The sequence below is a fragment of the Babylonia areolata genome, chromosome 19 (genome assembly GCF_041734735.1).
Source record: "Babylonia areolata isolate BAREFJ2019XMU chromosome 19, ASM4173473v1, whole genome shotgun sequence".
NCBI classification, from domain to species: Eukaryota; Metazoa; Mollusca; class Gastropoda; order Neogastropoda; family Buccinidae; genus Babylonia; species Babylonia areolata.
The window spans coordinates 46,888,437-46,899,721 of record NC_134894.1 but is presented as its reverse complement, the minus strand read 5'-3'; the positions used below and the strand labels follow the sequence as shown (position 1 = coordinate 46,899,721).

Genomic DNA, 11,285 nt, shown 5'->3' with positions numbered 1-11,285 from the left:
CCCCTCTCTCTCTCTCTCTCTCTCTCTCTCCCTCCCTATCTCTGTCTCTCCATCTCTCTCTCTTTCTGCTGCCACGTCCATCCCATTTCCCTACCTCCTACCCCCTCGCTCCCCTATGCCCCCCCCACAACCCCCTAACCCCCCCCCCCCCCCCCCCCCCCCCCCCCCCCCCACACCTCCCCGTGTTCGTATAAGGGCCTATGGCCGATGTACAATAAACAATTCAGTGTTCAGTGTTCTCTCTTTCAACTTATCTCGCTCACGCGCCAACGGCCATGCCACGTTGAAAACACCGGTTCTTGACCGATCACCGAAGTTAAGCAACGTCGGGCCCAGTTAGTACTTGGATGGGTGACCGCCTGGGAACACTAGGTGCTGTTGGCAACCTTTTTTCTCAAGGCCTGACTAAGCGCGTTTGGTTACGCTGCTGGTCAGGCATCTGCTTGGCAGATGTGGTGTAGCGTATATGGATTTGGATTTGTCCGAACGCAGTGTCGCCTCCTTGAACAACTAAACTGAACTGAAACTCTCTCACTCTCTCTCTTGTCTTCCCTCTCTCTTGTCCTAATTCTCTCTCTCTCTCTCTCTCTCTCTCTCTCTCTCTCTCTCTCTCTCTCTCTCTTGTGAGGAGATGCTTCCCTCTTTTCTCTCTGTCTCTCTTTTTCTCTCTGTCCCTCTCTCTACCCCTCTGCGTGTGTATGTGTGTGTATGCGCGCGCGCGTGTGTGTGGCCGTGTGTGTGTATGTGCGTTTGTGTGTGTGCGCGCGCGCGCGCGTGTGTGTGTGTGTGTCTCTGTCTCTGTCTCTCTCTGTCTCTCTCTCTGTCTCTCTCTCTGTCTCTGTCTCTGTCGCTCTCTCTCTCTGTCTCTCTCTGTCTGTCTCTCTCTGCCTTCTCTCTTTCTCTGACTCTCTTGTGTTCTCCCTCTGTCTTTGTCTCCGTCTCTCTCTCTCTCTCTCTCTCTCTCTCTCTCTCTCTCTCTCTCTCTCTCTCGGTGTCTCTTTCTCTCTCTTTGTCTCTCTCTCTGTGTCTCTCTCTCCCTCTCTCCCTCTTTCTGCCTTCTCTCTTTCTCTGACTCTCTTGTGCTCTCTCTCTCTGTCTTTGTCTCTGTCTCTGTCTCTCTCTCTCTTCAGTCCAATGCCGCATAGCTGGGCCGAGATCAAGTGGCGTGGAGGAAATGGGTTTCATACCCAGTGCTGGATGAAAGAAGACTGTCGATGTTGGCTGAAAGTTCTACTGGAATTTCCATTCTAAATAGAGAAGATCAATCAATGGAGGTAACTGCGTGCGTGCATGCGTGCGTGCGTGCGTGTGTGTGTGTGTGTGTGCCACGGCCCGGGTGTGCGTGCGTGCGTGTGTGTCTGTCTATGTGTGTGTGTGTCTGCGCGTGGGAGTACTTGTAAGTATATGTATGTAGGCCTATGTCTGAGTGTGTTTGTGTGTGTGTGTGTGTGTGTGTGTGTGCGCGCGCGCGCGCGCGCGCGCGCGCGTGTGCATGTATGTTTGTGTGTGTACGTGCGCGCGCGTAGGCCTACATGTATGATTGTGTGTGTTGAGTGTGCCGGCGTGAGAGAGAGAGAGAGAGACACACACACACACACACAGAGATACAGAGAGAGAGAGAGAGAGAGAGAGAGTGTGTGTGTGTAAAATGTGTGGTGGAGGTGGCGAGTGCGACCGACTGAGAAATCGTAATGGAGACAGGGGAAAGGGGGGCAATGAAAGATGGATGAAAATAGAACTGGATAAAATCATCAGAACAACCAAACAGGCACGTTCATCGGAGAGCTTTCGGGTATGGTCCAGCAAATGCGGACGACTATCGAATTGCTTGCTCTTCATTTCCCGAACATCGCCAGAACTGCATAGCAACTTTCATGATGTTCGATGCCAATACAGAGTTGCAGTTCTTGCTGTTTTGATGCGTCACTTCCGCTGACTCTCTGTGCTCCACTTTCCATACAGACTTTATTCGTTAGAAAAAAAAAAATTGGAGTAATTTGCCCTTGATTAAGCCGGAAACAGAATTCGTGGGGAGTCTCTAAAAGTGAAAGTTGCGAGTTCGTCGATTGCATTTGTGTAAATTCTTCACAATGGGTGTGGGGAAAACGGGAGGAAAGAAGTAATGTGTGCGCTGTTCGAACTTCAAAGGAAAAAAAGGTGACATCGCAACGAATACCAGCCGCGAACTGATTGCATAGAGCATGGCGAGCTCAGAATCACTTCGTGAACTGAAAAGGACCGCACCCTCAGTGGCGATGATATTCCTTCACTTTTCACGAACAAGGTCTTCAAAACAAGCACAGTATGTGATATTTTGAATCGAATATTCATTTTTTTATGTTTCAAAATATATTTTTTTCAGTTAAACAGCCAAGCCTAAGAATGTTTTGGGTCTGATTTCTCAAAGTAGGATAATTAAACTGTCTTCATTTCTCAGACACTTATCTGTCTAATGTTTGAATCCAAAAGCACAATTTAACCTTTAAATGGAGAATTACAGTAAACCAGCTGACTGGTCTTTTTCAACTTCCAGTCACCAATGTTGTATCATTCAACTGGATTGTGTGTGTGTGTGTGTGTTTGTTGGTCACATTCTTTGCACAGATATATGCATCTCTGACACATAGTACAAAACTGACTCGTGTACCCCAGAAACAAACACGACACAGAATTTCCACTGTACATTTGTCAGCACATACTTCTTTCAAGTGGAAATGCTTGCACACTTTCAGAAAGTGCTCTAACAATGATACTGAGACAGTGAGATCCTTGCTACTTCCACAGAGGGAGAGAGGGAGAGAGAGAGAGCATTGTTATTGTTGCAAATTTAAACAACTCACTGGCTTGAGATTCTGCACATGCATAATGCAGTGAATAGCTCTGACACATTTTGGGGGTTGTATGGAGTTTGACTGAAAATGTGTAACTAAAACAAATGTCATATCATTCAAGCTATAATTGTATGTTCTTTTCTTTTTTTGTCACAGCTGTCAGATGTGCAAGTCCAAGAAGACATCACTGCTACTTCTGCATCAGCAGTGGAAACCAGTGCTGCTGACAGTAAATTGAGTAATTTTACAAAATTTAACAAATTTGGAAGTGAAAATATGTAATGATCTGACAGCTTTGCTTCCCCCTTTACACCAATCTGATACTGATGACACAGTTAAAGATGACTTATTAGGGCCTGAAGACTGTTTTGTCAAAAAATTTAGACTGAAGGGGGATTACAGTAGTAGGTGTCAATTTGTAGAGTGTGTGTGTGTGTGTGTGTGTGTTAGTTGAGAGCGGATTGATTCAGGTGGATCATTGGTATTGACAAATTATGTAAGACAGTCAGATTATTATCTGTGTGTGAAGTTTTTTTAAGCTTTCTTCTTGGGAATTGTGGAGTTTGAATGCTCCTGATATTTTTTTTTCATACTGATGTGAACAAATATTGCAACTGTTTATATACTGTTTATATTTATCTGATATAATGTTGATTTATATGCAATATATACATCACTTGTATACAAGAGATAATTTGATTTCAACAGCCAAAGCTTATACCCACTGCTTGCTAATGATATTGGTCATATGGTGTATTTAGATAAGACTTCAGAAACTGTTGCTGTGAGTTTTCTTCTTCTCTTTGAGGGAGAAAGGTGGGGGGTGGGGAGGGGTGCAGTGTGGTTCAAAGCAGTTAAGATTCACTGCAGAGCTTTGTTTTGTTTTTCTTTCTTATCATGGAAAAAAATCAAAACTTTGTGAATGTAGACATTGAACTTCAATACAGATGTATATCAAACACACACACACACACACACACACACACACACACACACATGTACAACATCCAAAACTAAATGGTGCTCACATCATAAATAACTCAAATTGTTTAGACAATTGTTCATTGTTTAGCATTTAGGTATGAATGAATGATACCAAAAAAAAATAAAAGAAAATATCTAATCAAAGTGATTTTCTTCGAGTCTGTATGATTAAAAATAATACAGGAAATAAAAGATGGGATGTGGGGCATACAAATGTAAATAAATGCAAATATTTACACTAAGAATTTACAGCACTACCAGTTTCTAAAAAAAATGGCATCAAAGAGAAAACTGGTATTATGTGTTAATCCTTTGGCCATTTGTTAGATACAATGAACTTACAGGTTTCCATAAAAGAAATACATATTCTAACCTGGTGAAAGTACAGACATATCCATTTTGGGTAAACAGGCCAGCTGATTGTACCAGACTGGTGTGTCTGAAATGTCTGGGAGTCTTGAGAAGACTTATCAATGCATGTCACTTGCAATGATGTATGAGTGAGTACTGCATGCACACATGCATGTGTGCTACACCATAAGATGAAATCATTCTTTACTTACAGTTAATCATCAATGCAACTGTGATGAAACACACATGAATCAGTCTTGATGATGATTATCTTTAATCAAATTCCACCACTCTTCTCCCCACAATTTCCATGCTAAACTGCACCACTCATTTCCCCACAGATTTCCATGCTCAACTCCAACACTCTCTTCCCCACTATATGTATTAAAAAGTCATGTAATAGAAAAGGCAGAAAAAGATCAAATTCATTGGAACAGCAATGGCCATTTTCTCAAGTCTGAAATATGTTTTTAGAAGGCACACACACACACACACTGTGTGGTCCGTCCATCGGGATCGACGAGGACCATCTAGTCATCCTGGGGGTGGGTGGGTTGGGCTCTGTGGGTGCGCAGATGACTGGTCAGGCCAATCCGCGCCCGGAAGGTTCTGACGCAGTGTGGACAGGGGATGGTGGCGGCTGGCACTGCTTTTCCTGGCCTGTCTGCGTTGCTCTGCTGCAGCAATTCTGTTGGCCTCACAGAATTTGGCGCCTTTGTGGACAGCTGAACGCCACTTTGGTCTGTCCATTGCATTCAGCTCCCATGTGTCGTGGCTGATGTTGAAGGTCTTCAGAGAAGCTTTCAGAGTGTCTTTGAAGCGCTTCTTTTGGCCTCAGTCCATGGGAGCGCTTGCCATGTTGGAGATCGCCGTACAGCAGTTTCTTGGGGAGCCGGTGGTCTGGCATGCGAACTACATGGCCTGCCCAGCGCAGCTGGGCCTGCATCAAGATGGTGTAGATGCTGGGCAAGTTTGCACGAGTGAGCACATCTGTGTCAGGGATCTTCTCTTGCCACTTTATGCCAAGAAGTTTTCTGAGGCTGGTGGTGTGGAAGTGGTTCAGCTTTTTGGCGTGGCGTTTGTAGACCGTCCATGATTCACAGCCATAGAGCAGTTTGGTGAGAACTATGGCCTTTTATACTTTGAGCTTCGTCTCCAGGGTGATGCCTCTCCTGTTCCAAACGTTCTTATGGAGTCTGCCGAAGGCAGCGCTGGCTTTGGCGAGTCTGTCATTCACCTCGTCGTCGATGACAACTGTGCGAGAGAGTGTACTGCCCAGGTATGTGAACTTGTCCACCGCGTTCGGTCGTTGCCTGTAAGATGTTTAGTTCAACGTAAGGCTTTCCTGGAGCTGGCTGGTGCATCACCTCAGTCTTCTTTGTGCTGATTGTGAGGCCAAAGTTGTCACAGGCAGCAGAGAACTTGTCGACACTGTGTGGCATGTCAGCTTCAGAGGCAGCGTTGAGAGCGCAGTCATCAGTAAACAGGAAGTCGTTGACGGTGTCTGTCCTCACCTTGCTTGAAGCCTCCTGAGGTTGAAGAGTGAGCCATCTGTGCGGTACCTGATGCCAATGCCTACGTCAGCGTCTCTGAAGGCATCTGTCAGCATGGCTGAAAACATGAGACTGAACAGGGTGGGGGCAAGAACACACCCTTGCTTGACTGCGTTGGAGACAGGGAGTGGTTCTGAAGTCTCTCCGTTGTATTGGACTCGGGCCAGCATCCCATCGTGTAGTTGCCGTATGATGGTGATGAACTTTCTGGGACATCCGTACTTCGCCATGATTCTCCAAAGGCCATCTCTGCTAACAGTATCGAAGGCCTTGGTCAGATCGACATAGGTGGAGTAAACTGTTCCTGACACTTCTCCTGGAGCTGCCTGGCAGCAAACACCATGTCGATAGTCCCGCGTTGTTTCCGGAAGCCACACTGGCTCTCTGGTAGGAGACCTTGCTCAAGGTGCGCTATGAGACGGTTGAGTAGCACTCTGGCCAGAGTCTTGCCTGTGACGGACAGCAGGGATATTCCACGATGGTTGTCACAGGCCTGGCGATTTCCTTTGCGCTTGTACAGGTGTATGATGGAAGCGTCTTTGAAGTCCTGTGGAACTGCCCCATGCTGCCAGATGAGCTGGAAAAGCTGATGAAGCTTCTCAGTCAGCGCCATACCACCTTCTTTGTAGACCTCAGCTGGAATGGAGTCTGAGCCAGGGGCTTTGCCATTGGATAGCAGACGGATAGCTTTCTGGGTCTCCTCCAAAGTTGGAATGGCATCCAACGACTCACTGACTGGCACCTGGGGGAGTCGGTCGATGGCTTCATCATTGATGGTGGAAGGGCGGTTCAGTACGCTGTCAAAGTGTTCAGCCCATCTCTCAAGGATCCCGTCCTTGTCAGTGATCAGGGTAGAACCATCAGCACTGAGGAGTTGAGCAGATCCGGAGGTGGTGGGACCGTAGACTTCTTTCCGGAAGCCACACTGGCACACACACACACACTCACTCACTCATACTATGTATCAACAATATGAAATGCTGTAATGTTTATAGATTCTGATTGAATGGGTCACACACAGGAGCGATACTTTTTTCTTCAGTTCAGTTGTTAAAAATCTGCGGGAGGTTTATGTCGCTGTGACAGCAGACTGAAATGTCTCTGTGACAGCAGAAACTGACTTGTCTTCGCCTTCTTGTTTCTGGTTCCGCGACAATTGAAAATCTTTGCACGACGAACAAGTTCAACTTTTGCGCTACTTATCAGTTGTCCGTTCTTTTTTTTATATACTCTTTCGGTTCTTTAACTTTCATGGATTCAAGCGCACTTTCAGTTTCAGCGGACAGAGTCGCCATGTTTATTTATCCGGACGTCCCAAGGTGAAGGGGCTGAACTTTTCACTGACTTCCGGTTTTCTAACGAACAAGGTCTTGTTGTGAACCTTGTGTTCGTTCTTTTAGTGAAAAGCTCTGAAAACTCCCAGAACGTAAAATGAAGACAGAATGTGGTTTTAGTAAAACTGCCCCAAAATTTGTTCTGAACTTGCTTTAACTCTGCCCATATGTAACGATTATTGACATTTTCTTCGGGGTCCCAGCGTAGCACCGAGGTTTGTATCGATGGAGACCGACGCCAAGCTACTTCGTTTTTTTTTGTTGTTGTTGTTTTCATCCTCCATTACCATGCAGTTTTCTTTACACTCCAGCCGATTTCGAACCAATCCTAACACAAAGTAATCATCTTTTTTAAGTTATAGTAATAATCAAATGGTGTCAGATCAAAGGTACCTGAAGATGATCGGAAGACAGCGTTTCGAGTTGCAGTCTTCTTTTTTTTTTGAGGTGCAGGGGAGTATAGACACGGAAGGCAGCAGAAGTCGGTTGGAGGTGAGTTAGAATTCTATGACTGGATGATCACATTTCAACTGAATGACTTGATGTGGAAGCCATGGTGGGTGTGGATGACAAGCATTTGGAAGGAAGATAAAAATAGGAATGAGGGTGGGGTTGCGGGTTGATAGTTCAAAATAAAGGGGGGTGGGCTTGTGGAGTGTCAACTTGATGTGCAGGATTGATTGATGTGGATACTTATATAGTGCCTATCCTCGGTCAGAGACCAAGCTCTAAGCGCTTTACATACACGGGGACATTTGCACCACAGGCTGCCTACCTGGGTAGAGCCGACTGACGGCTGCCACTGGGCGTTCATCATTCGTTTCCTGTGTCATTCAATCAAATTTCAAACGCAAACACATACACACTCAGACAGACATGTAACATTTTACGTGTGTGACCGGTTTTTTTAATTTTATTATTATTTACCCCGCCATGTAGGCAGCCATACTCCGTTTTCGGGGGTGTGCATGCTGGGTATATTCTTGTTTCCATAACCCACCAAATTCTGACATGGATTACAGAATCTTTAACATATTTGATCTTCTGTGTGCGCATACACACGAAGGGGGTTCAGGCACTAGCAGGTCTGCACATATGTTGACCTGGGAGATCGGAAAAATCTCCACCCTTTATACACCAGGTGCACCGAGATTCGAACCCAGGATCCTCAGATTGAAAGTCCAGCGCTTAAACCATTCAGCTATTGCACCCATCAAGATGTGGGAGGGCGGTGAAGGAAAGAAGGAGAAAAGGGGAACTGAGGAGGGGTTAGATTTGTCAATCTCAACACATAAAAAAAACAACAACAAAAAACTATCAAGCTTTTCCTTTGCGATGTTACACAACTTACAGGTTCTGTTTCACATTATGTTTGTGGTTAGCATGGAAACATGTTTTTGTTGGTTGTTTTTCTTTTTTTTGTTGGCGTACACGCGGGTGTTGGTCCAGGTAAAAGAAAGGAACTAAAGAGTTATCTATAAGCTGTTCCGGACTCCTTTGGGTCTGTCATCAAAGCATGTGATGTACACGTCAGTTTTGTGCCCCTTTGCAGTTTGCTCAAGGTTTCTTTTTGTTTGTTTTTGTGTGTGTGATGGAAAGAGAGAGTGGAATGAATGCAGGGAAAAATCATGTAGGGGAGGCTACTGAAAAACTATCGCCACTATTCACTGTCCTGGTTTGCTCCCTTTTAGGGCTTGAAGGGAATTCATTTCCACAAAAATCACACGAATTCCTGGCCACCTTTCCAGTCCTTTTTTTTTCCATGATAGAAGTGGTCGCACATGCAGCTGATCACTTGGGCTTTTCAAAAGACCAACTGCTGAAATTTCATTAAACGTATAGATACCAAAACAGAATTCTTCAGCATACAAATACACAATGAAGCACATCCTCACAGGATTACATTCTGATTTTTTTTTTCAATCTTATTTTTTACCAAGGGCTTTCTATACGTCTATGACTGTGATTCCTGACCCACAGACAACATGTCTTGGAACTCTCATTGGACAGGTAGTTAATACAACTCTCCAAGAATGGGATTGGGAAGCTCAAACAATAATCAAAAATACACCAGAAAGACAAACTGCTTCAAATGCATCACCACTCTTGGCTTTCATACACAGATATGAACACAGAAGATATTCAGTCATATTGCTTTTTTTTCTAAATTTTATTTTGATCATTATCAATATCATCCGCATATATTCACACTCCTACAGTCGAATCATCTACCAGCATATAACCCGTTCCACTCACAGACAATATCTGCCATCAGACTTTCAAACACATTGTTATGTTCTCCATCTTTCAATGTTACGTAAAATAAAATTTTAAAAAAGGTATCACACATACAAAAACTTTTTTTTTTTTTTTTTTGCTGCATACAAACAGAACATAAAACACAAAAATAAGTCAAAAGTGCAGCACAAATGTACATAAAAGCATTCACATAGTGGCAACTAAGCTCTCTTTCACTGAATCTCTATATTTCTCAATTCAAAAATCTCAACAGCACTTTCATCCTTATTTGCACACATCTGGAATTATCATTATCAATGAAAAATGCGAAAAAATTACTCAAAACCTGATCTGCATACAGAAAAATGAATGATCAGTCTTGTTTTCAATGTAAATGCTTTTTACTCCATAATCATGATTTTTCATTTTGCCTCATATGGCAAAAAACAATTACTCTTGGTTGATACCAAATGGTACATAATATCACTCGCTTCTCAATTAAAAGTTTATTTTTTCAGTTCCTTAGGCAAGAACAGAATTTCAGACTGATGTTAAGGAAGGCCATAATCTGATTTCCTCATGCAGGGGAATGCAAGTACTTCTGTTTATTTGCACGTGTTTTTTGTACTGGTCAGTGAGTATATTTTTCTCTGCCCAGTTTAACTGGCTAGTGACACACAGTCTTTCGCAGAGGCTTGGAAGAAAAAGGTCTCGCTGTTGGTGCTCTGTGGTTCTGGCCTACAGGTAATTACATACACCGTCCCAAAATACCGGTGCAGACGTAGAGACAGCCCAGTCCGAGGAGACGTGGTAGCGGCCCAGTCCAAAGAGACTGGAGCAGGACAGACCTGGCTGAGGTCTGATGAGGCTGGTGCAGCCTCAAGACAACACCATTACACGTCTTAAAGACTAAGACACATCCACGTCAGAAAGAACCACAAAATTTGTGTGTGCGGCACAAGACCAGAGGTGATATGCATGTTGACTGTTCAGTTTGTGGACCCATAAAAACACTGAAGAACAGAAGTCAGCATTCCCCAGACTCAAAATCGGATGCCTGCGTTTGTGTGCGTGTGTGTGTGCGTCTGTATAATTGCTTGTTAAGCAGACCAATTTGTGAATCTTTTTTTTGTTAAATTATATAGGCTGAGGGGCAATACCTTTGTGTTTTGTTTACGGAAGAGTGCGAGAGAATGAGACTGAACTCGCATGTGAATGTTTGTTGCCTCCCTTCAGTTTAGTCTATCTTTCACTCTCTTGCTTAACTACTAACAAGAAAAAAAACTACTTGAGCTTTGTATTTTTACTGAATACTCTGCCACTAGAAGAAGGAACCCACTGCTGAAATACAGTCACTGATCTGGTCCCTTACATATATCATCAAATTTCCATAATAACAAAACCACCCCTTAAAAGACTCTGCAGACACAAATAACCAACATTATAAGTGGCACTGTGTTCCCAGAATATAACAAGTTATACAAAAGAAAACGCCCTCTAGTGGCATTTTATTCTTCTAGACGGAAACAGCTTCCTTCTGGACTTTTTTTGTCTTTTCAAACTCGACCCTTACAACTTTGCTTCAAGCCAAGTTTTAAATTTGAGCTTTGAATAGGACCATGCAACACAACATACTAATCTCAAGCTCTGTAGGGATAGACTCTTGTCTACTCTATAATGGGTGACAGGCAGACAGACAGACAGGCAGGCAGGCATCATGAAACCCCTTTGTGGTGGGAGAAAGAGGAATGAAAGTGATATGGTAGGACTGGAAGAGGAAGGGATGTTTCAATAGTAGACTCACTCACACATCGTCATACATCCCTGCTAAACTTCAGTTTCCAATCACTCAGAATGAAAATGTGTGTGTGTGTGTGTGTGTGTGTGTGACATCCCTGCTAAACTTACGTTTTGAATAACTCAAATGAAAATGTGTGTGAAAGACAAAATGCAATACTCCCTACACTGTTCCAGAAAAGATTTTTTTTTAAAAG

General features: G+C 43.8%; 1 non-coding gene across 1 annotated transcript; it reads left to right on the top strand.

The window, feature by feature from the left end:
* Window positions 1–265: 265 nt before the first annotated feature.
* On the top strand, window positions 266–384 carry LOC143294424 (5S ribosomal RNA). The gene has a single exon (XR_013056909.1). It is a non-coding gene; the product is annotated as a 5S ribosomal RNA (ribosomal RNA).
* The last annotated feature ends 10,901 nt before the right edge of the window (window positions 385–11,285 follow it).